Source organism: Notamacropus eugenii, chromosome 4 (assembly GCF_028372415.1).
Source record: "Notamacropus eugenii isolate mMacEug1 chromosome 4, mMacEug1.pri_v2, whole genome shotgun sequence".
Classification (NCBI taxonomy): domain Eukaryota; kingdom Metazoa; phylum Chordata; class Mammalia; order Diprotodontia; family Macropodidae; genus Notamacropus; species Notamacropus eugenii.
In genome coordinates, this window is record NC_092875.1 from 181,815,887 (window position 1) to 181,843,411 (window position 27,525).

Below are 27,525 nucleotides of genomic sequence, written 5' to 3' on the forward strand. Positions count from 1 at the left end.
ATTCATTGTTGGTGGAATTGTGAGCTGATCCAACCATTCTGCAGAACAATTTGGAACTATGCCCAAAGGGCTACAAAAATATACGTTCTCTTTGACCCATCAATATTGCTTCTAGAACTGTATCCCAATGAGATCATAAAAATGGAAAAAGGTCCCACATGCACAAAAATATTTATAGCAGCTCTCTTTGTGGTGGACAAAAACTGAAAATCAAGGGGATGTCCATCAGTTGGGGAATGGCTGAACAAGTTGTGGTATATGAATGTAATGGAATACTATTGCGCTATAAGACATGATGAACAGGAAGACTTCAGAGAGGTGCAATATCATACTCTACAGTTATGTGATGCAATATTGTGTCATCAAAATTTCAATGCAGGAAAAAATCCACAAATTTATAATAAATTATTAAATTTAAGATGCATCATTTTTAAAAAATTACCTTCTTTTGAAATGATGCAAATTTTTTTAAAAACTTGTTAAAGGGTTAAAGAAAGTAGATTTCGGGGCAGGGGGGCACTGAGTAATATATTTTTTGAAAAGTGGGCTGTAGGTCAAATAAGTTTGGGAACCTCTGTTCTACCAGAGAGCAGTGATGTGAGAAGAGAGGCTATGGGCCTTCTCCCCATCTTAGACTGACATTATTCTATTGTCTTGAGGTTGCTTCCTTTTAGGATAAGGGATTGGAGGTTATAAGCTTATGAGTTTCCAAAGATTTAGAAGCAAACCATTCTAGGTCCAAGAGTCTAGAAAGTGAGGTCAGTGTTGGATTTTGCAGCCAAGTATCTATGCTCCAAGGAACAATTTTCTTGGCCCAGTCTGGAATAGTTGAGACAAAGATCCATCCTGCAGCTTTGCTAAAACTGGACTTGAACTTGGTGGGATCAAGACTATGTTGAAACTGTACCAAATATAAGCCCACTCTCCTCTAGAGACTGAAGTAGGTAAGTATAAGAAGGGTATATACAATAGGTACTCAAATAAGTAAATAAAAGATAATTTTAGAAAGGAGGAGGCACTAACAACTTGGGGGACCTGGGAAGACTTGGGGAGGAGTAGCGAGTGAGCTGAACCATACAGGAAGATAAGGATTCTAAAAGATAAGTTAAAGGAGGGGATCAAGAGAGATAGCTCATGCAAATATGCGTAGGTGGGAGATGGAATATCTACTTCAGAGAACAACTAGTAGTCCAGCCTGACTGGAACCTAGAGTACATTAAGGGGAATAATATGGAATAAGACTGGGAAAGCAGGCTGGAGCCAGATTGGGGGGGAGGTGTCCTGGGGGTCCTTATTCTAAAGGCAATTCTCACACTTAAATCATATCTCATCATGCTATAGGTTATATATGGATAATGTATGTGCACATGTATGTACATGTACTCACATGTGTACATGCACACACACATTATATATACACACATCTTTAGCTGGTGTCAAAAAGACATGATTTGAGACAAAACACTCAGAGGACAAAGCAACAGACGGATATAGTAAGTAGTCCAGACTCTCAACAAAACCCAAGGCAAGTGACCATTTTCCCCCACATATGAAATGCAGAAATTGTCACTTGTTTCTGTTATAAGCATAGTGATAAATGACATGCTGTAAAAATACCAGGTAACTTTGGAGAAAGGTTTTTTTTGTTTCAGTTTCAGTTCTATAAATACTAACTTTATAAAATAAAATAAGGATAAGCTAGATTTCCAGTCTTAAATGCATGCTACCAATAAACCAGTCCAGCTTTGTTTAATATCTGTTGTGAGTATCCCAGCAACACAGAGTTCCTTTTAGACAAATAGGAGGAGCATTTGATTCCTGTTAGTAACAAAGCTCAGCTTCTTTCATAAAGGCACATGACATAGTTTTTACTTCCTTCTGTGTATTTTATAAAGCTAAGCTCAAGGGACAGTCATGCTGTTGGGAGTTTAAATTGAGAGAACATGGCTAGCTCTTGGCCACCTCTTGTCTTTATATGGACTTTATAACAAACTCTAGACCACCTCCCAGGTAATACTAAGGCCTTATACATGTAAATATGCTTGTGTCTTTTTGGGTCCTTCTTTCTTCTACTTTCTTGTCAATGATTGATGGTCTTTTTTACCATTTTCTCTTCTTGGGTTGCTTAGTAATGATGGGACTTTATCAGAACCTAAACTAGCATCTTCTTGGTTATCTTGTCGATATTTTGATTAATAAACTCTAATCCTTTTTTTGGAATGTGAAAGGCTAGTGACAGAGATTCATAGTGTCCTCATTAATATCATGGTTTCTTATTCAATTCAATGAGCATTTATTAAAGTACTTAACTAAGCTCAATAAACTGAGCTGTGCCTAGTACACTCACACTGCTATGATCAGCAGCTTTGGGGAATCTCTGAAGGCTCAGTAAGACTAGTGGTAATAGACTAGAATTTTTTGCATTTGAGATAATAAATTTGGACTAGTTGGCTCCTAAGGTCCTTTCTGACTCCAAGATTCTGCAAATATCTAAATTCAGGTAGTGTTTGCTCATGTGTATTATCCAGAGGGTAGCTGTTTATGTGATAAAAATAAATATGTAGCTTTCTGCTTTCCAAGGCTTATTGAAACCACAGCAAAGCATTTTCAGAAAGTTGAAACCAGTGTGAAACTGGGGTCCAAATGTTTGCTGTCCTGATTTGAACCTTCCTTACTGTTCTTTTGGGAGTCTTCCTTCATAGAGTTTGAATTCTATGAAAGTGTGATGGTTGAAGTACTTTTCTATATTCTGTAATTCCTTATATCTAGACTCTACCCAATATAGCAGCACCACACAGGGGCAGGAAACTCAAAAGAATTCGGAGGAATCAGCTTGAGTCAGGTAAACTCCATGGCATTTCCTATATCTTAATTTATTGATTAAGTGTTTATGTCCTAATCTGAAATCTCTGGAAGCCAATCTTTTTGTTTTCAACCATTTGGATTTTGGTGCTCCACAGACCCTCTAAGGCCATATTTCCTTTTGCTTTTCAGTCAGCTCCTCTGTCCTAGATAACAATGGGTCTTCCTCCTTTGGGAAAATGAATGAAAGAAATAACAAAAAATCATTTTTAAGTATTTGCTATGTGTGGAGCACAGAAAATATCCAAAGACAGTCCCTGCTCTAATCTCTGCCCTCTGTCAGCTCTCCTTTACAGATAAAACAGCACCCACTAGGAGAAATTGTATGGGGGGGGGGGAGGAAGAGAGGGAAGAATCTTACATTTCTTACTAAAATTGTGACAGGAAAATAAATATAACTGACATAAAATATAGCAGGTGTATAATGCCACTAATCTTTTGTGTGTGTGCCTGATATAATGTGCTAACCTTTTAAAATGAACAGTTTGATCCAGACGAGAGGCTTAACCTGGGGTGCCTCACCCCTTATGAATCAGTTTCAGAGGGGAGGATCTGAACTTGGTTGGAAAAATATCTACACCTTTGTTTTCACTAAGCTCTAACTTTAGCATTTCATTGGATTATGAATTTAGACAATTGAACATTTTTCTGGAAAGGGTCCACGGACTCTACCAGATTGGCAGAGGAGTCCATGATATAACAAAGCTTGAGAATGCTTACTCTAGCCTAAAGAGAAGAAATACAGCTCTATCAGAGTGGCAATATTTCATAATGAGTTGGACAATTTAAAAAAAGGGGGAAAGTGAAGACTCAATATTTGCTCAAAAATATGGGAGGAGGAATCTGAAAATTCTGTATCTTTAATTAACTTACGTGGGCTAGTAAAATCACTTTTTAACAGCCCAGTGATGGCTTTGATCTGCCTATCCCCCATGAACAAGAGAGGTGGTGAACTATAAGTATGGAATAAGGCATGCATTTCCAGGCAGAGCAGAAGTGATGATTTGTTTAGCTTGACTGTACTTTGCTTTGTTATAAGGAAAGGTTCGATTACAGAGAGGAGTCTTTGAGAAGTGACAGTGACGTAAAACAGAAAAGACCATCAACAGGGGTAGCTAGGTGGATCAGTGGATAGAACTGTAGTCCTGGAGTTAAGAAGATCTGACATCCTGCCTCGATACTAGCTGTGTGACCCTGGGCAAGTTACTTAACCACTGTTTGTCTCAGTTGACTAATCTATAAAATTAGTATAATAATAGCATCCACATCATTGTTGTTCTGAGGATAAAAGCAAAGGATGGTTGTAAAGCATTTACTGTAAAGTTTGGTACATAACAGGTGCTATCTAAATGTTAGCTATTATTATACATTAAAGAAAAGAAAATGTTTTTGGTACAGGATGGCCCTTCTTGACACTCATTGTCTGAAATAGGAAAATCATCTGAAATTTTTTGCTTCCTTCTCCTAATTGTTCTTTTGACCAGAGTATTCTGAAGTCTTAGCTAATGCAGTCAGAGTTAAGCGCATTCTTGGCCAAAAACTGATATTGAGGCACAAGTAAGGAGCTTGTATCTTTTCCGTGAGATAGAAAACTAGGAATGAAGGATGTCTGTATACTTAAGGCAGAAAGGATGAGTTAGAGGGGAGGGAGGAAAAAGGAAGGGAGAAGAACCAGAGCAGACTGTGTAGCTCATTTCTCCATTGGCTTATCAGAAATCTGTACTGTATATTAGTTTTGCTCCTTGATTCATAAATGCTGTCAGCTCAAATTTCCATCTCTAAGTAATGTCTCATTCATCTGATAGCTCAGAATGTAGGAGAACAATGGAAAGGATGTTGACTCTGGAGTCTAAGGACGTGATTTCAAGTTCTATCTCAGCGAGCGAATAACTATGTCACTTTGATCAAGTCACTTGACTTTATGTGGGCCTAAGTTTCCACATCTATAAAATGAGGAGGTTGGAAAAATAGTCTTTGAGGTCCCTTCCAGCTCTAAATTTACAATTCTATGCTCTATGCTCCCATAAATCTGTGAAGGCACTTTAAAGACTATAATATACTATAGCAAAAGGTACAATGTTACTCCAGAGAGACACAGTATGCCTGCCAATAATATATATGAGCCAAAGCTAAACTTTAAGAGTTGTATGGATTTTTAGAATTCATTTTGGGCAGAAGGTCTAATTTACCTCATCTAATACATATATGCAACAGCTTCTAAAAAAAATCGTTTTATGTTCTTTCTGATACTATTTCTTCCTAAAGCCTGATTTTTCTAAGATCAGTATCTGTGTGGATGAAAAAGTAAAACAACTTTTGGCTTTGGTGGGAGCTCTGTGTTTTCATCACTTAGATGACATCTTTCCGCACTGAGATGCCTAGGGTCTAGGTACCCTATCCTTTTTTGCCTATTAAATCCTGTTTTCAGGAAAGAGTCTGATTAACTCATTCACACTAAAGTGTAAATTATTGATAACAGATTACAGTGCTATCACTGAATTTTAATGAAGGTAAGCCTAAAGTCAAAAGATTGACTCTCTTAAAGACAGAATTTCAAATATAAACTAGTAGGGAGTGAGAAATTTGGAGTGGTGCAACCAATTGTTCTTAGGATCTCTGAAACTGGTTCTCATAGTTAGCTGTTATATTTTATACTATGGGCAATTATCTTCTTTATTATATCTGAATTCCTGTAATTGTATGTAGCAATGCTTTTAAAGTGAGGTTAGCTAATATTTGTTTCGTAACAATAAAGAATTCCTATTTTATCGATCACAATTTCCATCCCAGGATAAGGCCAACATTGTGTTTCTCTTTCTACTTCCTTAATCTTAAATAATTTACAGTATCTCTTAAAACACTTAGGAGATTGCTACTGAAAATAATGGACATGTTTTTAAAGACTAATAGGATCTTAAGATGCATTATGTTTCCACAAAAGAGATATTATCCTCTAGGTTTCTGATGTATTCTATCGTAGTCAGATTATATCTACAGTATTGTGGTCAATTCTAAGAAACACACTTTAGGAAAGATACTGATAATTAGAACATTCAGAAGAGACCAACCAGAATAGTAAAGGAACTAAAGACCTTGGCATATGAGGATTGTTTGAAAGAAATGGGATCGTTTAGTTTGGAAAAGAGTAGACTTAGGCAGGTGGGTTAGTCATCATCAAGCATGAAGGGCTATCATGGAAAGGAAGGGAGTATAGATTTCTTCTGTGGCCATGAGAAGTAATTGAACTGTGGTAGATAATGAAGGAGATAAATTTAGGCTAGAACAGTGAAAGAGATGGTTCCCTCTCTCCCTAAGCCTTAAACAAGAGGATTAGGAATGTCAAAGGGCCTGATATCAAATCAGCCCCACTGAGGCAGAGGTGGCAGGATTATGTTAGTTGATGAGAAGGGAGCATAGGGTTTGGGGCCTGATATTCTAATTAAGCAAGTCTAAGGTAGAGGGAAAGATCCAATCCTGGAGGGGCTGGGCCATTACTCTGGAAGTGTGAGGTACCCCAAAGTAGAAACCCCTGAGTGAAGGTTTTCAGATTATTGTTGTTTCTTCTTTATTTTCAAAGAAGACTTTGAATGATGTCTTGACTTGTGCATGAATTGGATTTAAGTGAGGTAGTTACACAAAGTCATCAGCCTCACTCTCTCTTCCAGAGTTATCAAAGTCCAGTGGCAAGACAAAAGCTAAGATTGCTGGTGATGGCTCAGGATGCAGTGGATAATCTTAGCATCTTTGACATCTGATCAAACACCTACTTCTGCCACCTTCATGACCAGTAGATCAAATCTTTCTCACCTACCCATTCTGCTAGGGGAAGACTTTATATGCTTGGGGTAGACATCCCTCTATCTCACTGATGGGTTTGAGGTCTGTTGGTTATCCTCAGCCTGAGTTAGCCTATCTACCAAGATGTGGTATGGCTGCTACACTTGCTGCAGCTTCTTGGAGCCACAGGTGAAAGTTAGATGAAAGGTAGATGTCAAAGGTAGATATGCAGCTCTGAAAAAGCTCTTGGCAAGCCTTCACACCAGAGGTACTGGTCCTCCCTGAATACCTCATGTACCCCAGTATATGATAGTATGGTACAATGGAAAAGATAGTGGTTCTGGAGTCAGAGAACCTGGGTTCAAATCCCACTTCTGATACCTTTTTCCTGTGTGATCTTCAGTAAGTCACTTAACCTTTTGGGGCCTCAGTTTCTTCATCTGTAAAATGAAGGAGTTGATTAGATGATCTCTGAGGGTCCTTCCAGGTTTTCAGGTAGAGGTTAAATGATCTTGTTGTTCAGGAACTTAGACTACAAAGTCTTTGAAGAACCTTCTAATTCTGAGATTCTGTGATTTTGGAGGAAAGAGATGTAACCTCTAGTATACCATCTTAGAAGGGGCCTGCTACTCTCACAAGTTATAGTGGTAACCATTTGGATCTATACCTCTCACACAATTGCTCCAGAAGGCCCCTACAAGTGTGTTTTCCATTAACAGTCAGCCAGGAACAACATCAGCTATAAGCAGTAACATTTAAGGTTCACAAAGCACTTTATATATGGCCTCACTGGATCCTCACAATTCTATAACAAGCACTTATGTGGTGCTAAGTGTATGAGAAAAAAAAAAGAAGAAAACACAGTCCTTGCTCCCAAGAAGCACACATTCTACTAGGGGAGATAACATCCAAATAACAATGTACATCCAAGACAGTGGAAATAGAAGACAGCCTCAGAGAGGAGAGTCTAGTAGTGAGAAGAATGGAGAGACCAGGAGAGAGGTGTCCTGCAGAAGGTAAACTTGGCACTGAGTCTTAAAGGAATATAGGGAAACTAAGAGATAGCTACTAGTAGTACTATTCTCCCCATTTTACAGACGAAACTGAGGATGACAGATTAAGAGATTTGGTCAGGGTCACAGAGTTAGTATCTGAGACAGGCTTTCAACTCAGGGTTTTTGATTTTTGGTTTTACTCCAATGCTCCACTACATTGCCTAGCTGACACAATTAGATCACTGCAGTGAGATTTACTGAGAGAGTAAAGTAAAAATACTAGTGATAAAACATTTCACCTCAGATGCTTACTAACTCTGTGACCCTGGACAAGTTATTTAAGTTCTCCCTGTCTTGGTTTCCTCATCTGTAAAATGGGAATAATTATAGCAACTATCTCATAAGATTGCTGTGAGGATATCTATCTTCATACATTGTTGTGGAGGTAAAGGAAAACTCTTTAAAACCGCCTTCAAATTGGATTTAACATCACACTGGTGTAACTTTTTATAGAGCAAGTCCTCATTTACCTAGAGGTCATTTACTTAGAACTACTAGGGCCAATCAACACAAAAACTTTTCTTTCCATTTTCACATGTTCTCTGCTCACTGAAGTTCCAGGGTTCACATGTTCGTAGGACTGTTCGAGAATGATAATAGGCTGGATTCTTAGAGTTAATAGTCAATAAACATTTATTAAGCACCTCTAAGTGTCAGGCACTTTGCTAAGGCAGGGGATACAGAACAAAAAAAGAAAGTCTCTGCTGTCAAGGAGAGATTGCAATCTAAAGGGAAGACAATACATAAAAAGAAGCTGAAAATTATTAGGGGGTGGGGCACTAAAGGTTACCTGACTGGGGGTGGGGATGGGACATGATGTTTTTCTAATGGAAACCAATCAAACTGTTGAAGTTCTGGGGTGTTGGGGACCCCAAAATACCGACACACCGGGTTCTGCTCGTATGAATTCGACACAAGCCTTCTTAAAGCCAAAGAAAACAAAGTTTATTAAAGATTCACCACCTTGGGTTGGCTCTTAAGGGGCCTAAGCATTTGTGATACTTGTATTCACAAACAGGCCAGATAGAATCCCAACTAGACAGAGTCTGAGCTGGATTGAATCTGAGCATCTTCATGCAGGCAAGGTGGAACTTAAATACAGAAAGAGACTGTGAGGGACCTGGGGGTAGTCTGGTAGTCTAGGGTGATGGGAGGAGGGGTTTAGGGAGGGTCTTGAGGAAAAGTCCAAGGAGGGGGTGACTGGTCAAGTGTTAGAAACAGCTGAAGGCAATCAGGAGACATCAGATAATGAAGGATGTGTGCCAGAAGCAGGTGTCACCAGGTAGTCTGGGGTCCCAAGGATGGTCTCCACAGATCAAACCCAGGGAGGATCCTGATGGGAGTGGCTGGTGATAGGATCAAAGGGAGGAATATCAAAAGAATGCTAAATAGAAGATAAGGAGTATCTGGCCTGGGAGAATGGAAGGGGAATCCAAAGAGCCCCCCCAAAGGCCAGGTTTTCAGGGGCCCTTCAGACTAATGGGACAAAAGCCCTCCCGATCCAAGGGAAAAAGGTCTTGGCTTGGGCTTATACCTCATCAAACCAGTCAATGGTAAATGAAGTTATCTGAAGTAGGGTGAACCCTCTATAAAGGGAGACCTTGGAGAGGGGTTCGTTGTTCTGTCCTTTAGTTCTACAATAAGAGGTGAGGGACAACTGAGGGTGCTGAGGAGGTGTTGAGTATCAAAACTGAATCAGTCTCCAAGATGATGAGATTTCAAGTGATCAGTTTATCTGAGAGTGTGATTCTCCAGAGAGTCAAAACCAAGCAGAGAAGTTGGTGGGAAATGAGTTTTGTTGAACAAGTGACCAGGATCAGAGGATGGTAGACCTAGACCTGAAAGTGATTTCAGAGGTCACCACATCCAATCCCCGCATTTTAAATAGAGAAGTCATGGCAGTAGAAAGTAGCAACACTGAAAATATATCGTTCTTTCCAGAGTACGAGTGTCAGCCAGTCTGTTGTCAATTGTCATCTGGATTATTAGCTAGACAGCTGTATTGTGTACACAGGACTACAGAATGAGGAAAAAATAAAAGGAGCAGGCTTAAAACTCATTTTTAGCATCTACCTTTAGCTTCTTTATTGAGTTTCCTAATTATCTTTGCAATACATTTATTGATTTCCATGGGGGGAGGGGGTGTGTGGTTTTTGATCCTAGTGACTATTGGGAGGTGACTCAGAGTTAGAGCTTTTGAATTAGAGCTCTGCAGTTTTTGTCATGGCTTCCAAAGAAGGACCCACTGCATCTGCACATGAAGAAGCAACCTAACTAAATCCAGAGGTACTCATCACCAAAGAATTGGCTGCCTTGTGATAAATATCTCTGAGCAACAGCAGCTAAGGGCAGCATGCTGAGGCTAGAGTGACTACCATTTGTCTGGGTTAAAAAGGTGCCCACATCAGTGAAATTACAGTTACAGATAACTGAAATATTAGTGTATCTATTGATCCTTACTTCTGCCTTAAACAAATTAACTGATACAAAAATAATCAGGAGTTAAGAAATAGAGTTCTCTAAAGAAGTGGAGGAAGTCATCCAAGGGAAACCCCAGAGAAAAATAATGACATCGGTAGATATAACTTGGTGCAGCAAAAGAGCCCAAGATGTAAAATAGATATGATGGCAAATGTCTTTTCAATCCATTGCTAGGTAGGGATTAAGGGCAAGGCACTTTTCCTCTCTGGACTTCTGTTTTATCGTCTGTAAAATGATAGAACTGGACTAACCTGCTCTGACCTGCTCTAACATTTTCAGAATTTCAGATAGTTTTGCCTGTCTGGTTCCCCTGTTTCTTAACATTTTCAAAGTTTTCAGAACCCAATCTCAGTTTATATTTAGTTGAACCTTATCCCTTAAGCCACACTGATGAATATTCCCTCCACTCCTTTCCTTTTCTCGTCACTTTTTCAACCTTGCTGCTTTAGGTATTATCAGAAAAGCACTGGATTTAAAATCAAAGGACATGATTTAATAAATACTTGGTGATAGCAATCCTTACTGCTCATTACTGCCTGTGTGATCACAGGTAAACTCTCTCAGCCTTAGTTTTATTATTTATAAAATCAGGAGTTTGGCTTAAATGACCTGCAATCAACCAAATATGCATTTATTAAGCCCCTAGTAGGAGCTAGGCTTTGTGCTAGGTGCTAGGGAAACAAACTGAGGGAGAGCTGAGGAAGTCACCAGGCTCACTTTCACACCTGCAGAGCGGTCAAGCCCTGTTCGGCCTTGTTTGGGCCCAGCTTGGCTCAGAATGAATGCAAATAGCAATTGTTACTGTTTTGATCAGACACCCTGAGAGTCCTCCCCTCTCAGATCTTTTTTTTTTCTAAAAGAGGCCATTACTTGCCTCATTTCTTAGAAGGACTTAATCATTGAATATGCTTTGACTCAGTCAAACTGAGACCTGAGCTTGAAAAGACCAAGGTTCCCCACTGCATCCTGGGTCATCTTCAGTCTTCCTGACCTATATCTGGCCATTGGACTCAGATGGCTCTAGAGGTTAAAGTAAGGCTGATAATTTTATACAGCCCTCCCTCACTTAAATTCAACTCATTTGCATATCATGGTATCACCTCCAGGATGTCACGGTCCTCTTTGAGAATCAAGGGCAAACAACAAGGGATGCAGAAACGATAGCTAAAAGGTCCCTGCCTTCCAGGAGCTTATATTCTATCAGAGGAGACAAGAGGTACTTATTTAGTTATGTATAAAATACATACAGATATTTCAAAACACATAGAAAGCAGATATCAGATAACCTTGGAAAGGAAGATAGAGCATCTGAGGATTCTTTGATACCTCAATCTGTGAACCGAGATACTTCAAAACGTCTAGTGCTCTGTCATCAGTGCTGGGATTCCCTATTTCTTTTTTTTTTTCTTCTTCCTTCCCTTAATCTTCTTGAAATTCCTTCTCACTGTAAACTGCTCACAACTTACAAAGGAGGGCCTGGGTACTGATTTACTCCTCTTTCCCAAATGTGTTTGAGGGATTTAAGGGATATTTTTCTTGGTCTTTAAATATTGCCCTTAAATCCCTTAAAGGCATTGCCATGGACAATGGACCCAAGTTTTATGCATGAATATGTAAATATGAAATCCTAAGGCCTTTCAAATTTGGAGTAGAAGATCAAGTTACTAACCTGAGGAGTTGAGCGTTGTCATTAACGTGTAACTGTATACTGGAAAAGATGAAAGGCTAAGATGCTACCATAGGAGGGTAGAATTTTCCAGACAAAGGGAGTGGAAATGAGAGTTAGAGAAGAGCCAGTGCCACAAGATTGCCAGACTGGTGGGGTTGCAGAGAAAAAGTGAAGAGTTAAGAGTGACTCCTAGGTTACTAACCTGGGAGTGCCACTGTGCTTACAGAAACTTCAGCAGCGACAAGAGAATGTGGGGTCCATGAAAATTCCAACCCACAGAATAAGCAAATTAGGATGGGAAATCACCATTCAGAAGGATTTTGTCTTTTTCGAAATATGTTCACCCCCAGGATCCCTTCTCAAAGGCTTATGTTATGTATTTAGAATCTGCTTATAAACAATTTCAAAGAAACAGATCATTAGCATAAAGGGAGGCACAACTCTATTGAAACTGGTTGGAGGACTGGCTCAGCTTCTAGGTGGGATTTTAATTTGCTTTTTAGGGCTTTGGCTGTAATCTTTTATGATTTTGGTTTGGAGGAATCAATTTGCTCATTTCCAAAGAAAATCCTTCTGACTCAAAGACTGTCTCCTCTAGAAAATGCAGAAAGTGTTATTGGTCTGTAGGTACCTATACATGTGTTCACGTGCAAATATGTATGTGTCTACATACTCTTGTCAAACCCAAGTTAGTAACCTAGATGTCACTAACTCTTCACCTTTCCCTTTGGAACACAGTAGTCTCTCTTGGAACTGGTAGTCTGGTATCATTGGCTCTACTCCAGCTCTTTAGCCTTCCTTTCTCTTGGAAATTGTGCCACCTGATTACAACTTCTGAGCCTCATCTTTACCAAAACACATTTGCAGCGCTATCTAGTCTAACTTTCTTATGTTACAGATGAGGAAACTGAGGCCCACAAAGTTGAATGGACAAGTTCACATAGGGTGTATCAGTGATAGAATTGGAACCCAGATCTTTTCATTGAAATTATATCCCAAGTTGTCTGAATCCTAATCCACTGCTCTTTTTACTACATCATGCTTCCCAGGCTATGATCTATTCTGGAATCCATTACCCTAGAAACTACCTGCCAAGAAAACTTGTATTTTGTTTGTATATTGAGAAATTATTTTTCTTCCTTTTATTCCTCCCAACCATTAACATAATATCCCAACTTCTCTAATTTACTGCCTGAGGATGAATACCTAAGGTCTTAGATATATTGCAAGCTTTCAAAGTTAGACATGCTTTACTGTCTCTGTGTTACAGAGTTATAACCAAAATATTCAGTGCTAAGTTACTGAATTAATCTGCAGGAAGGTAAAAACTCCTTCCCAAATTTCCACATTGCACAGTGAAAATTATATAATTCCTCCAACTAGTATCTACTACACTATCCAAGAAACTATCTTAACATTCCCAGGCCCTCAGAGAAATGATTGGAGGGAGAATTATGGTCTGGAATTGTGGAGGGTTGGAATGGTTCTAGGCAGTCAGATTTGGAGGGGTGGGGGAAGTAGCTTGGAGCTGGGCCAAACAGATCCAGTTAATATCACTGCCAGAGGGCTATGAGGTTGTGAAAAATCTCTCTTGTTTTGGTGGAAGCCAAAAGCTAATTGTTGATAATGTTTAATATAAAATTTTGGAATAATCTCTTTGTTCTCTCTGAAGCAAACTTAGAGAATGCCTCTTCCTATGTCAACAAAGCCAGCCAAGGCTGACTCTACATTCCTTAAGAGACCTTTAACCTAAGACACTATCTTGAATAATGGGACGTTTTCCATATCTTAATATTTGTAGACATATACTACGTTATGGCATGTTAATGGTAAAGAAAACACAGACATCTTGGGTTGTAATTTCTATGTGAAACTTTGTCAAACTCTGTTATCTTATTGTATTTACAACCTATGCAATTGAGAAATTCCTTTACCAATGGTCTAGTTAGTCACTTATGGAGATCATAAATCTGAAGGACACAGAACACTTCTTTGTCCTAAAACATATTTAAGGCTGCCCAATTCTTTGTATCAGTAGCCAGAACATTTCTGGCTCCATAATACATTATGTTACCGTTTTCTTTAATAGGGAATTGATTAATTAATTAATTAAAGCATAAAATGTATGCATTTAGCCTGTTGCCTTTTCTCCAACCAAGTTTTCAGGTCTACATTGTATACTTTCATATCTACTTATCAGGCCCAGAGCAAGGAAGGTGTTATCAGGTATCAGGGTGGTGACCTAAGTCTAGTGTGACTTTGTTTTATAGGTTATTTTATCCAAAGGGATAATTGTGTAATCACATCTAATCAATCTGAAAGGTGTTTGTGCTAATACGCTGACTCAATTACCACCAGTAGTTATCATATATTTCCTAAACCATTCTTAGTCAACTAAGCCATATAGGTTGCACTGACCAGCATCTGGTTTTTTTGATATTTTACTTACATTCAAGAAATATAGCAATCATTTGGCAAGTATTCATTATTATGTGATGGGCACTGTGCTAAGAGCTAGGAATACTTGCAAGGAGGTTACATCCTAAGAGGGCTCGCAATGAGGACATAAGTATACGCAGAGTAAAAGTCAAGAAAATATAGTCTCAAAGGTTTTGATGGTGACAGTTCAGAAGTGTCAGCTCAACTCTTCCTCTATCCTCTGGGGATGCCCTGCTCTGGCAATCTGGAGCCACTGGCCTTCTTCAGTTCTTATCTTCCTTTCATTTTTACTGGAAATTCTGCTCCTTGATCATTCTGTGATTATCATCCTAAGTATGCTGTGATACAACAAATGCTTACTACCATTTCTCTGAAGCAGTGTCCACCTACAACATGGGGAGGCTCAGGCCCCTGCTCATTTCCTAATCCTTAGGAAATAGCTCTGCAGAGTTATGCCATTGACACCACTGGCCCCATCTTTGCTATGGAAGCTTACTGGTCACCTAAAAAGAATAAAAAGTCCTAGCCCAGGGGTGGAGAACCTGCGACCTTGAGGCCACTTGTAGTCCTCTAGGTCCTCAAGGGTGGCCCTTTGAATTTCTAGTTTGGATTCCATCAAAGGACTGTACTTAAAGACCTAGAGAGCCACATGTAGCCTCAAGGCCACAGGTTCCCCACTCTGTCCTAGCCACAGCTCCTCAGACTTGGTATATTTGAATAAGCACTCAAATTGCCATATTTTTCATAATATCCTGCCTTGATGAGCAGATGAATTTCGTTATAGAAACCAAGGGGATAGAATTAGGAGAAATGAAGTGTCACTGTATCCTGGTTACATATCCTTGCTATGTTAGAGTAAAATAAACCTCCTTTGTACTGTTTCAGAGGAAACTGGGGAGACTTTTATGAACTGATGCAAGGTGAAGTGAGCAAAATTAGGAAGATGATTTAGTTTTTTAATTTAATTAATTTATTTGTTTTCAGTTTTCAACAATCACTTCCTTAAATTTTACACTTTCTCCCCCTCCCTCTCCCCACCCTTCCTGAGACAGCATGCAATCTTATCTGGGTTCTACACATATTAAACATTTTCACATTAGTCACATTGCATAGAAAAATTAAAACAAATAGGAGAAAGCATGGGAAAAAAACAAAACCAAACATAAGAGAAAATAGTCTGCTTCATTCTGCATTCTGATTCCACAGTTGTTTCACTGGATTGGATGGCATTTTGCCTCAAGAGTCCTTTGGGAATGTTTTAAGTCTTTGCATTGCTATGAAGGGCTAAGTCCATCAGAAAGAGTCCTCACACACTGTGAATGCTACTGTGTATAATGTTCTCCTGGTTTTTCTCATTTCACTCAGCATCAGTTCATATAGGTCTAGGAAGATGGTCTAGGAAGACATCATACTTACTCTGGGCCAGTCACTGTGCTAGAGACAAAAAGAAAGGCAAAAACTCAGTCCCTACCCTCAAAGAACTCTCCTAATGGTGGAGATAATATGTAAACAACTGTGTAGATACAAGATAAATACAGGATAAACTGGAGGTAATTTCAAAGGAAAGACACTAGCAACTGGAGGTACCAGGAGAATGGCTTCCTATAAGAGGTGGAATGTAGAGCTGAATCTACAAGAAATCCAGGATATAGCAGAGAGGAGGAAGAGCGTTCTTGATATCAGGGACATACGGTGAAAAGACACAGAGCTGGAAGAAGAAATATGGTGTACAAGGAACAACAAATATTCCAATACTTCTGGATTGTAGAGTACCTAGGGGGGAGTAAGATATAAGAAGACTGGAAAGATGAGGCCAGATTGCAAAGAGCTTTGAGAGCCAAAAAAGGACAGTTTATATATTTGATCTGGAGTTAAATGGAAACCACTATAGTTTCTTTTCTATTTTTTTCCCCAAGTTACATAGCATTATTTGATCAGGCCATCAGTAGGACAGTTCCAAAAGCTTCCCTTAGCTAACCTCACCTGAAAGCATGAAAACTACAAGAAATCACAATACATTTCATTGAACCATTATATCTCTAGCATAAAAGCCTGAGGAGTGTTGGGAAATCAAATTTATTAGAATAGGGTGCAGATTATAAAAGACCTTGAATGTTAGACAGAAAAGTGATAATTAGATGTGCTGGGAAATAGAAAGTCTTCCTCGTTCTTGAGTAAGTAAATGAGATGACAGAAGCCATGTTTTAGGAAGATCACTCTGACATAATCAGTGGGATGGACCAAGTGGTAAATGCTTATCAACTGACAAATAAGCTGATTAGACCAAGAATGAGGCTGGAATAAGCAAAGCTATTTAGCAAGATTTCGCAGTAATCTAGCCTTTGGGGCTGTGTAAGAAGGGATGGTGTTAGGATCCTCAAAATATATTGACTTGTCTTTCTGCGATTCTTCCCTCTCAGCTATATGGGGGTGAGGGTTATGAGCTGCATGATATAGATCAGGGGTGGGGAACCTGTGACCTCTAGGTCACATGGGGTCCTCTAAGTCCTCAAGGGTAACCCTTTGACTGAATCCAAACTTCACATCTTGGATTCAAAGAGCTGCCCTTCATGACCTAGAGTGCCCCATGTGGCCTCGAGACTGAAGGGTCCCTACCTCTGGTATAGATAGATACATAGATAAAATGATGAACAACCTGGCTCTGAATCCTGCCTTAGACACTTACACTTGGGTGATCATGAGCAAGCAATAATCTATCAAAGACTCAGTTTCACTATCTGTAAACTAGGGATAATACTTGTGCTACCTAGCTCCTAGAGTTGAGGAAATTACTAACTATACCAATGTTATCAAGTGACCTCTGGAATTAGGATGAATCTTTTGCTTCGTCAGAGTTGCTATATTTATAGATGTTATTCAGTTACAGGTATTATTATTTTTTCTTTTCTAAGGTAAATTTGATATGACAAGAAACTTTGCTTCATGGGCAAGGGAAAGAGGAGGCCTAAATTCCTATTCTTCCAGCTCTCTCTGTGCCTCACCCCCCTAAATCTGTTTTCTCTTATGTTCACCATAACTTCAGGTCACTCCACCTCTCCTGTCCCTAACTTGCTCTCACCACTGGCCTTCTCGGCTAAAGCTGCAAAAGGAAATAACATCATGGTACTAACAGGGCCTACTGCAAATTTATCCAGTCTTGACTGACTCTTCTTTGCCCCCATCTTTACTGTTCCCTAATCAGCACTCTATCGTGTTCCACCACATGCTTTTCTTTTCTCTTCTCAAATTGCCTACAGCATGCAATCTCCCTTCCTTGTCAGCAGAAAATCTCACCTCATTGATTATTGAAAGAAATTGATTGGTTCTTTCTTCAGCTTCCTCTCCTCCCTAATTCTACATTTCTAATGACCTTGGAGTCATCTCTCATCCTCTTCCTTTGCTCCACTCTTTAAAGATGAGATAACTCTTCTAGATGACAATGACCCTTCTGATTGTTTGGGTTTTGATGGTTCAGAGTGAGTGGAAATATCAGTTGTTTCTGTTTTGATCAGATACCCTGAGGATCTTCCCTTCTCAGACTGATTTTTTTTTGGCTAGATAAAAAATGGTCATTTTCCTTTTCCTCATTTCTTACCTAATCTTAATCACTGAATGGGTGTTGCCTCAGACAAACTGAGACCCCAGAGAAAGACCTTAGCTTAAAAAGCCCAAGGTCTCCCACTGCATCTGGGGTCATCTCCAGTCCTACTCTTTATCTTGCCCCTGGAGCCAGATGGCTCCAGAAGAGAGAAGTGAGGCTGGTGACTTTGCACAGTCCTGCCTCACTTAAATACAATTCCCTTGAAAGTCAAGACCTCACCTTCCTGATGTTTGTCCTCTTTGAGAAGTAAGGATAAAGAACAATCTGTGAGGAGGAGTAGCTGTCACATTGAGGACCCAATGGCCAGTTCCAGTTGGGCAATGAGGCACTTTCTTTCCTTCCTTCCTTCTTCCCTATCTTTTGTCCATCTTTCCTTTTTCTTCCTTCTTTCCTTCCTTTTGTTCTTATTTTTCTTCCTTCCTTCCTTCCTTCCTTCCTTCCTTCCTTCCTTCCTTCCTTCCTTCCTTCTCTCCCATCCTCCCTCCTCTCCCGTCTCTCCTTCCACTCCCTCTGTCCATATTGGGAATCATACCCTTAACCTGTGAGTCCTCTGCCCAAAGCAATATAAATTTTGATCACTGAAACCTAGTAAGATATGTAGGAGTTTACAAGCTAGACTTCTTTTTTAAGGACTATGCCTGAAACCCAAATCACTGTGGCTTTCACTGATTGGCCAACAATAGGTCCCAGATCAAGGCTCACTTGGTCATTGTTTGGATTTTTGATGGCTCAGAGTGGGTGTAAATAGCAATTGTTTCTGTTTTGACCAGAAACACTGAGGATCTTCCTCTAACATATTGATTTTTTTTTTTGATTGGGTAAAAGAGGTCATTTTTTTTTTTTGCCTCATTTCTTACCTAGTCTTAATCACTGAATGACCACTGACTCAGACAGAGACCTGGGAAAGAGCTTGCAAGTCAAGATGTCACTTTCCTCATGTCATGGTCCTCTGAAAACAAAGGACAAATAACAGCGACCCCTCAATTCTATCTTCTCCCATTTCCTCCTAAAGTAGAAGCTTGCCACTTTAGTTATTCCTTTTCTCTCCCTAATTTTTAACCTTTCCTTTTACACTGGTGCCTTCAAATATTCTTATATTTCCTTTACCTAATCCTTCCATTGTTTGACTTTGCCATCCCTTTAAATTATAGTCCTATATCTTTCCTTCCTTTAGCAAGCCAAGCACATAGAAAAAGTAACTATTATTTACCTCTACTACCTCACCTTCCACTCACTTCTCCAAACCTTTGAAATCTGACTTCAATCCCCACTACTCAAACTGTGTTGCAATACCACCAAAGATCTCTTTCATTTTTCTTTTGAAGTGGTCCTATGTTTTTTTCCCATGTACAGAATGCCTATAGAGAATGCATTTACCAATGCAAACCAGCACCTGTACAGAAAGAATATCATAGTCTTAGAGAATTGCCTGGGAATACAGAAATCCAAAAGGCAAGCAAAAGCGTGATAATACAGATATTCATATTATACATATATATAAAATATATGTATGCGTATGTATATATAATATATATATATATATATATATATATATATGCAACAATAGCTCATCACTATTTGCCTCAGGTGGTTGTGGCTCTCTCTCTCTCTTCTCCCTCTTCCTCTCCCTCTCCCTCTTTTCTCTTTCTCAAATTCAACTGATTTTGGTAGTCTTAACAATCTCCGACCTTTGAGGGTAAGGCATCAGAGAGGACCTGTGATTTCATTGGTAGAGAGAACTCTATAAAGGTAGATTGGCAGATGTTTTGCCATATATAGTCTTGGAGACTGGGATGATGAAAAGTTAAATGATGTGCTCAGGATCCCTCGGTCAGTATTTGTCAGAGTAAGGACTTGAGCCAAGGACTTCCTGACTATAAAACCTGCTCTCTAGCAACATTTTTAAAAAAATTTTTTAAATAATATTTTATTTTTTCCAATTACATATAAAGATAATTTTTAACATTCATTGTTTTAAATTTTGAGTTCTAAATTTTTCTTCTTCCCCCTCTTCCTTCTCCTCTCCCTAAAACAGTAAGCAATTTGATATAGGTTATATATGTGCAATCATGTAAAACATATTTCGATATTAGTCATGTTGTGAAAAAAGAAACATACCAAAACGAAAACACACACACACACACAAAAGTGAAAATAGTATGTTTCAATCTGCATTCAGATTCCATCAGTTCTGTCTAGAGATGGATAGCAAAATTTTTTAAAGTATATTATTTTTATTTTTCCCCAGTAATACGTAAAAACAACTTTTAACATTCATTTTCATAACTGAGTTCAAAATTCTCTTCCTTCCTCCTTCCACCCACCCTCACTGAGAATGTAAGCAGTTCAATATAGGTTATACATGTGTAGTCATGCAAAACATATCCACAATAGTCACATTAAGAAAGAAAACAAAGAGGAAAAAACTCAAGAAAAATAAAGTTTTAAAAATATGCTTCAATCTGTATTCAGACACCATCTGTTCTTTCTTGGGAGTGGATAGTAGTTTTCATCATAAGTTCTTCAGAGGTATTTTGGATTGTTGCATTGCTGAGAATAACTGTCATTCACAGCTGATTCTAGCAACATTTTTAAGGGAGTGATTAAAGCTTATAAGGTTTTTCAAAGTCAAAGATAATAAACTACAAAGCAACACAAGGAAATGTGGGCCATCAGAAGAGAATCACTATGGTATACATTCAAGGAAGCCCCTTCTCTGTCATGCATTTCTTCCCTTCTCTGTTGTGTATTTCATGAATGAAGCTAGGACACTTTCAAAATATGACCCAATGAAAAAGTACCTCCCATCAGTACTAAAGAATTCCTCTTCCAAATACTCCTTTTAGATGAGCAAAAGGGATTCAATGATTTTTCTTTAAAAAAAAAAATGTTTTTTGCACCTTTCCTGCAAATTATAGTCTTAAAGCAGGGATTGTTAACCTTTTGGGGGTCATGGATCCTTTGGCAGTCTGGTAAAGTCTATAGATTCCTCAGAATATTTGTTGCCTACAACCATAACTGAAGGAAAATGCTAAATTTTAGTTAGAAAATAAAGATTTTTTTCCCTATCTAAGTTATGAAATCTATTCCAGACCCCAGAGCAAGAATTTTCTTCTTAGAGAGTTTTACTGAGAAATTAAGTAATTTGCCCAGGATCATAGCCAGTGATTATCAGCAAAAGAACTTGAACCCAGGACTTCCTGAGGATCTACACCATCCTGACTTTCTGTTCAATGTCTTTCCATCTGAGTGCTTCAATCAGTTTCAGAAAGGGACTAATTTAAATCTCTATCTTCAAAGCCACAGAAGATAATTTTAAGAAAGAAAAGAAAAAAGATGTTTAATATCCCCTTCTCCCAACATCCTTCAATGAAAAATTTTGACATGGATCCTTCATCTCTAGGGGTGTTCGTCAAGCAGTGAGGAACTGCTGAGAATCACTCAATCAACCAATAAACATTTATTAAATGCCTACTACGTTCCAGACACTGTGATAAGTGCTGGAGATACAAAAAGAAGCAAATGTCAGTCCCTGGCTTCAAGGAGCTTACAGTCTAACGGGGGAACTAACACATGAGCAAATATATACAAAGCAAGCCACATGTATATATGTGAAATTATAATCAGTTACTTCTTTTAATCAATTTCTTTTGTAGGTTCACTATTATAAATTATAATAGGATATAGCAAGGCATTGGCTCTAGCTACCATCCTTATTTGTACAGAGCTGAGCTCCTGCAGAAATAAGCTGATAAGCTAAACTCGTCTTTTTGACTGTTCCTATCCAGTGCCCTTATATGACAGAACTCTATGATGTCAATTATCCTGCTTGTAATAACTTTTGTAATGTTATAACCAATCCAATAGAAGGAGTATTTGCACTTTCATAATTGTCATGTCCACAGGCTGGATATTGCAAATCACCGATATTCTTCATTCCATCCTTAGCTAGCCCCTAGCCAGTCAGATATTAATCAATATATGTAAGTCAAGATTCTGTAACTTTTGATTCCTCTTTATGGACTATAAAAATGCTCTCAGATTGTCCGTGGTGCCTTGTAGCCTTGCATCCCTTTTATTGGCAATTGCTAGCCTTGCTAAAAAATTAATAATGCTCAGAACTCTATGCCTCACTTTCTCTTTATCATTGATTTTTATCTCAACAACAGGATAAATAGAAAAAAAATGAACAGAGAGAAGGCATTGAAATTAAGAGGGGTCAGGGAAGGCTTCCTGTAGAAGATGAGATTTTAGTTGGGACTTAAAGGAAGCCAGGGAGGTTAGAGAAAAATTCATCCTTTCCTTAACATAAGAATATGATTTCCCTGGAGTCATCACTTTAAATTTAGAGACTTTTTGGTATACAATGGGTAACCATTCAGGAGATCATGGCATAAATCGTTTGGGTCATTTTAATGATCAACTGGAGTCTTTCTGTGATATCTCCTCAAAGTGTGCATGCTAGATGTATTCTCAAAGGCTATGCTGAGGAGTCAATACTGTTTTGTTTGCCCTTCATTTTCTAAGAAGACCAATGATATGACAGGGTGATGTCTTCACTTGTGTGCGAATTAGGCTTAATTAAGGCAGAGTTGCACAATGTTATCAGCCTCATTCTCCCTTCCAGAGTCATCAGAGTTCAGTGCAAGATAAAAGTTAAGATGACTGGCAATGGCCCAGGGTACAGTGATGCCTAATTGATCTCCTAGCACTCCATAGCACCCGCTTCCTCTGCCTTCATGGCTGTTGGACCAAATGGTTCTCATCTGCCCATTCTGTAAGGAAGTCTTCAAGTAGTTAGGGTAGATATTCCCCTAACTCACTGATAAGTTTGAAGCCCACCAGTTAACCTCAACCTGACCTGAAGTTTGAAGCCTACCCGTTAACCTCAACCTGACCTAGCCAGTCTGACAAGATGGTCTACTGGGGTGGAACCACTGTGTATGCTACAGCTTCTTGGAGCTACAGGTTGGGTGACAGAAAGGTAAACACCAAAGGTGAATGAGCAGCCCTGAAAAGAACTTAGCAAGCCTTCACACCTGACATGCTAGCTCTCCCTGAGCACTCCAGTATCTATATAGATTTAAATAGAGAGATAGATAGAGACAGATAGGCTAGATATAAACATATAGAATATGTATAAACATTGGGTAGACATACATATGTACATACATACATACAAAATAAGATCATCACTCCAGAGCTGAAAAAAACTACATAGATCATTTAGTCCACTCTTATTTTACAGATTAGACAACTAACTGGAAAGGGATGGACGAAGGCTTAATTCTAGATTTTGAGATGAGGGCAAATTCAGTTCTGAAAGGCTCATCTGGGCATTGTTCACAGCAAAGAAAGCACAGATCAGAACCAATACCCAGCTACTTTATTAAGAAGTCTACTTTAGTGTAGTTCCCTTGTGTAGTCAAATTCAGCCTTTATTGAGAAATGCTAGTTACCCAAGGGTACACTGTACACTCCCAGACATACTCAGTTCTCTGGATTTGGCTCACCCCACCTAACTGCAGACTGGCCCTTAATTAACCTGAATAGACTGGAATGTGCTGTGAAACATTTTTGGTCAATGACTAGAAAAATAGTTCTTTACATTTCTTCCCCTCCCAGTCTAACAAATCTAATCTCTTCTAATTATCTTTGTTAGATGTTGACGGAAGGTTTAGCTGACTCTTTTATAAATTTCTTGTCGTCATTGTTGTTGCTGAGTTCTTTCAGTTGTGTCCTAATCTTTGTTTCCCCATTTGGGGTTTTCCTGGCAAAGATACTGGAATAATTTTCTGTTTCCTCTTGCAGCTCATTTTATAGATGAGGAAATTGAGGCAAACAGGATTAAGTGACCTGCTCAGGGTCACACAGCTAGTAAGTGTCCAAGATCAGATTTGAACTCAGGAAAGATGGGTCTTCTGACTTTACACCCAGCACTCTACCCATTGTGACACCTAGCTGTCCCACTTATAAACTATTGAGCATAAACTACTGAGTTGAGAAATAAAAGTAATGAGTGATTTTTTTTTTTAGGTCATTTCCCAATCCAGAGTATTCTTAACTAGGTAGGTGGAAGGCATTCCTAGAATGGGTTTTTAGGTAATTAAGGTTCAAACTGGAAGAAATTTTTTCTTTTTCTTTATGCATGCAAGCTGTTTTAAATTTGGCTCATAACTTCCTCAGTATAGGAAATGGAACTAACTAAGAAAGATGCACAGAATGAACTTCAGGGCCTGCTCTGCTAGAGATCAGTCTGAAGAGAGCAAGCAGTTGAAGAGTTAAGGGGAATTGCCCAGGATCATATAGCCAGTGTACAAGCAGAGGCAAGACTTTGAAAACAGATTTTCCTGATTCTGAATCTAATGTCCCACCTCGCCTCTCCACACCCTGTCATATTTCCTTTCTACAGAATTAGGCCATTGGTTTAAAAGATTATTTTCTAAAGTCCCTTGCAGCTCTAATATTATATGATCCTAGGTCAGAAGGGAAGCAAGGTACTCTCTAAGAATGCCAGGTAAATATCTTTATCCTGTGGAACCCTGCTCCAGGAAGCACATCTGTAAAGCAAGATAGCTGGACAGGAGTCTGTGTTTAGCCTTTTTGCAACTGCTGCCTCTGCTGGTTAAAGTTGTATTTCTTATGCACCACTAATCCTTCCCAGGGCTGCTGTGATCTCATCGTAGGAAAAAGTAGTAGCCAGAGGCAGAGCCTGCTCCTAGCTGGAAGAGGGACAGAAGGAGTCAGCCTTTCCTGAACCTATTTACCTCTACAGACTGACGGGAAAAGGAAGGAAGTTGGGACAGCTCAGCCTCAGCTTCCCGTGCCAAACCAACCTGGTAACTAACTAATCTTTTTCTTACCTACTGGTCTCCAGTTTTTCATTGTTTTTACTGTTTACCAGATTAAAAAAAAAAACCCAACAACAACAAAACGAGGGGAGAAATTCTTTGGCTATTCATACATGAAATCAGTGGTGGAAAAGGAAACTTGATTGGGTTTAGATCTACAATGGAAGTGTGTTTGTTAGCCAAGCAGAGTTCTCTGTTCAGCTCAGACAGGTTTACGTATGGACAGAGATGGCTAGTGTGAAAAAAAAGGAGCAGAGAGAGAGGAGAGTGGCTTGGCTAGCCTCTAGGCTCCAGAATTCTTCGGTTGGCAGCGTTTTTGTAACGTCCGTTGAGGCGGTACCCTTAAAAGGCATTGCTCATGTTAGCAGATAGTCTATATATGTTACCCACATCCTCTTCATCTGCAGAATATATTTGGAAATAGAGAGAAGCAATCAGGTTTTCATTTCCCCTCCTACAAGAAGGTGAGTGAACATTTAAAACATATTGGCTGAGATGACCTTTAGTGTGCCAACCGTTCTGTGAGTTTAAGCTTTCCTTACTGATTCCCTGGGTCCTGGAGGGTTTTTTTCTTTCTTGTAGCTGGAGTGCGTGGGATTGCAATGGAAACAGAAAGCAAGCAGGATCCTCTAGAATCGGGAGATACGCATTCAAATTCCCTCCTTGCTATTTAACTGCCTGTGAGAACTTAGATAAGCTGTTTAATGTCCCTGGGCCTCATCTTATCTTTAAAAAATATTGGAGTCGAACTAAATGATCAGCTCTGGATCCTCAGAATTTCAAATTAAGGATTTTTAATTAATTTTTTCTATTTTTAATTTTGAAAATGGAGCAATACCCTGTATTACTTTTCTTCTTTTCTTTTGGTTTTATTTTACTATTAACGTAACAAATATTAACAAATAGAATGTTTTCTATTTGTTACAAATTTTTTGTTACAAATACAAAGAAAATAAGAAGTACTATATATTAACTATGAACTTTAAAGTGTTTGTTAAATTTAACATGGTAGCACTAAGTCTGCAATAGTTGGTGTCCCCTTTTGAATTTTCTTCTGTTCCTTTTGCATATTTTTTTAATGATTTATTGACACCCCCCCCACCCCCGTCTCTGTCTCTTTTTTTTTTTGCATGCCTGTCACTCCCTCCCACTGTCTCTCTTTTGTTTTTTTTTCCTTCCAACTCTGATTTTCATGATTTCCATTTTAATATGTCTGGAATCTCACAGATTCCTGGGTTCCCTAGAGCCCATTATCCTAAAATCTTTCCCTTTGTGAACCAAGCAGAAGAAAAAGAATTTGAATAGGGCTTGGCTTATGGATACCTAAAATAGCCCCTCACACACAGCTCACGGTATGAGTTGGAAAACAACAAAAATTCTCCTTGCTCTCAAAAGTTTTCTCTTACTGCATGGAAAAAATGCACCTGTCAGACCTCTGGATAAGGGAATAGTTTAATGACCAAACAAGAGACAGAAAGGATCAACAAGAAGGAAAATAAATAATCTTGATTGTATGAAGTTAAAAATCTTTTGTTCGAACAAAACAAAATGAATACAGCCAAATTTAGAAGGATAACAGGAAACTGGGGGAAATTTTTTTTAAAGCAAGTTTCTGTGATAAAGGTCTCATTTCTCAAATATACAGGGAACTGAACCAAACTTAGAAAAGTAAGATCCATTCCTGGCCAATAAATGGTCAAAGAATATGAAGAGGCAGTTATCAGAAGAAATCAAAGCTATCAAAAGACATAAAAAAATGCTTTACATCACTAATGATTAGAGAAATGAAAAAGAACACAAGTCTGAGGTACCACTTTATACCTATTAGCTTGTCTAACATAACAGAAAAGGAAAATGACAAATGCTGGAGGAGTTGTGGAAAAACTGGAACACTAATGCACTGTTGGTGGAGTTATGAACTAATCCAGCCACAACAATTTGGAGCTAGGTCCAAAGAGCTTTAAAACCATGTATACACTCTAACCCAGCAATATCATCACTAAGCCTGTAACCCAAAGAGATCAAAGAAAAGGAAAAAGATCTATTCCTGCAAAAATACTTTTGTGGCAGCAAAGAATTAGAAAATGAAGGAATTGCCATCAATAAGAGAATGGTTAAACACATGGTTATTATGTTTGTGATGGAAGAAATGATAAGCAGGATGGCGTCAGAAAAACTTGGGAAGACATATAAACTCATGTACAGTAAAGTGAACAGAACAAAGAGAACACTGTGTACAACAATAGCAAAGTTGTGAGGATGATCAATTGTAAACAACTTAGCTACCCTGCTCAGTGATCCAAGACATTCCAAAGGACCCATGGTGAAAAATGCTACCATTTCCAGAAAGAGAACTGATAGATTCTGAGTGAAGATTATTAAAACATTTTTTTTCTTTATTTTTGCCCATGATTTTTTTTTTTTGCAACATGACTAATACGGAAATATGTTTTACATGACTTCACATATATAGTTGATATCAAATTGCTTGCCCTCTCAAGGGAGAGAGAGGAGCAAGAGGGAGGGAAAGAATTTAGAACTCAAAAATTTTTTCAAAGGATTGTTAAAAAAAATTATATGTAACTATAAATACCTAACAAAATAAATATATATTTTTACAAAGTTCTTTTAGTCTCCTGTCTCATATTTCCCCTCCTGCGATTAAAATGCATATAATTTACCTCGGAAGACTAATGCCTTAAGTATTCAGCACATTGTACTCTATAATGTTAGCTGCTGGAAGAGAATGAATAGTTTTTTTGTTTTGTTTTTTCATATGCCATGACCTAG

At 38.6% G+C, this 27,525-nt stretch overlaps 1 protein-coding gene across 1 annotated transcript in view; it reads left to right on the plus strand.

Annotated features, from left to right (window-relative positions):
• The first annotated feature begins 1,848 nt into the window (after nt 1-1,848).
• Nucleotides 1,849-27,525, plus strand: part of LOC140500821 (N-acetyllactosaminide beta-1,6-N-acetylglucosaminyl-transferase-like) — a 139,189-nt gene continuing 113,512 nt past the window's right edge. Inside the window, exons 1-2 of the mRNA XM_072603798.1 lie at nt 1,849-2,010; nt 24,549-24,723. The gene's annotated coding sequence lies outside the window, so the exon portion shown is untranslated. The remainder of the gene's footprint in view (nt 2,011-24,548; nt 24,724-27,525) is intronic.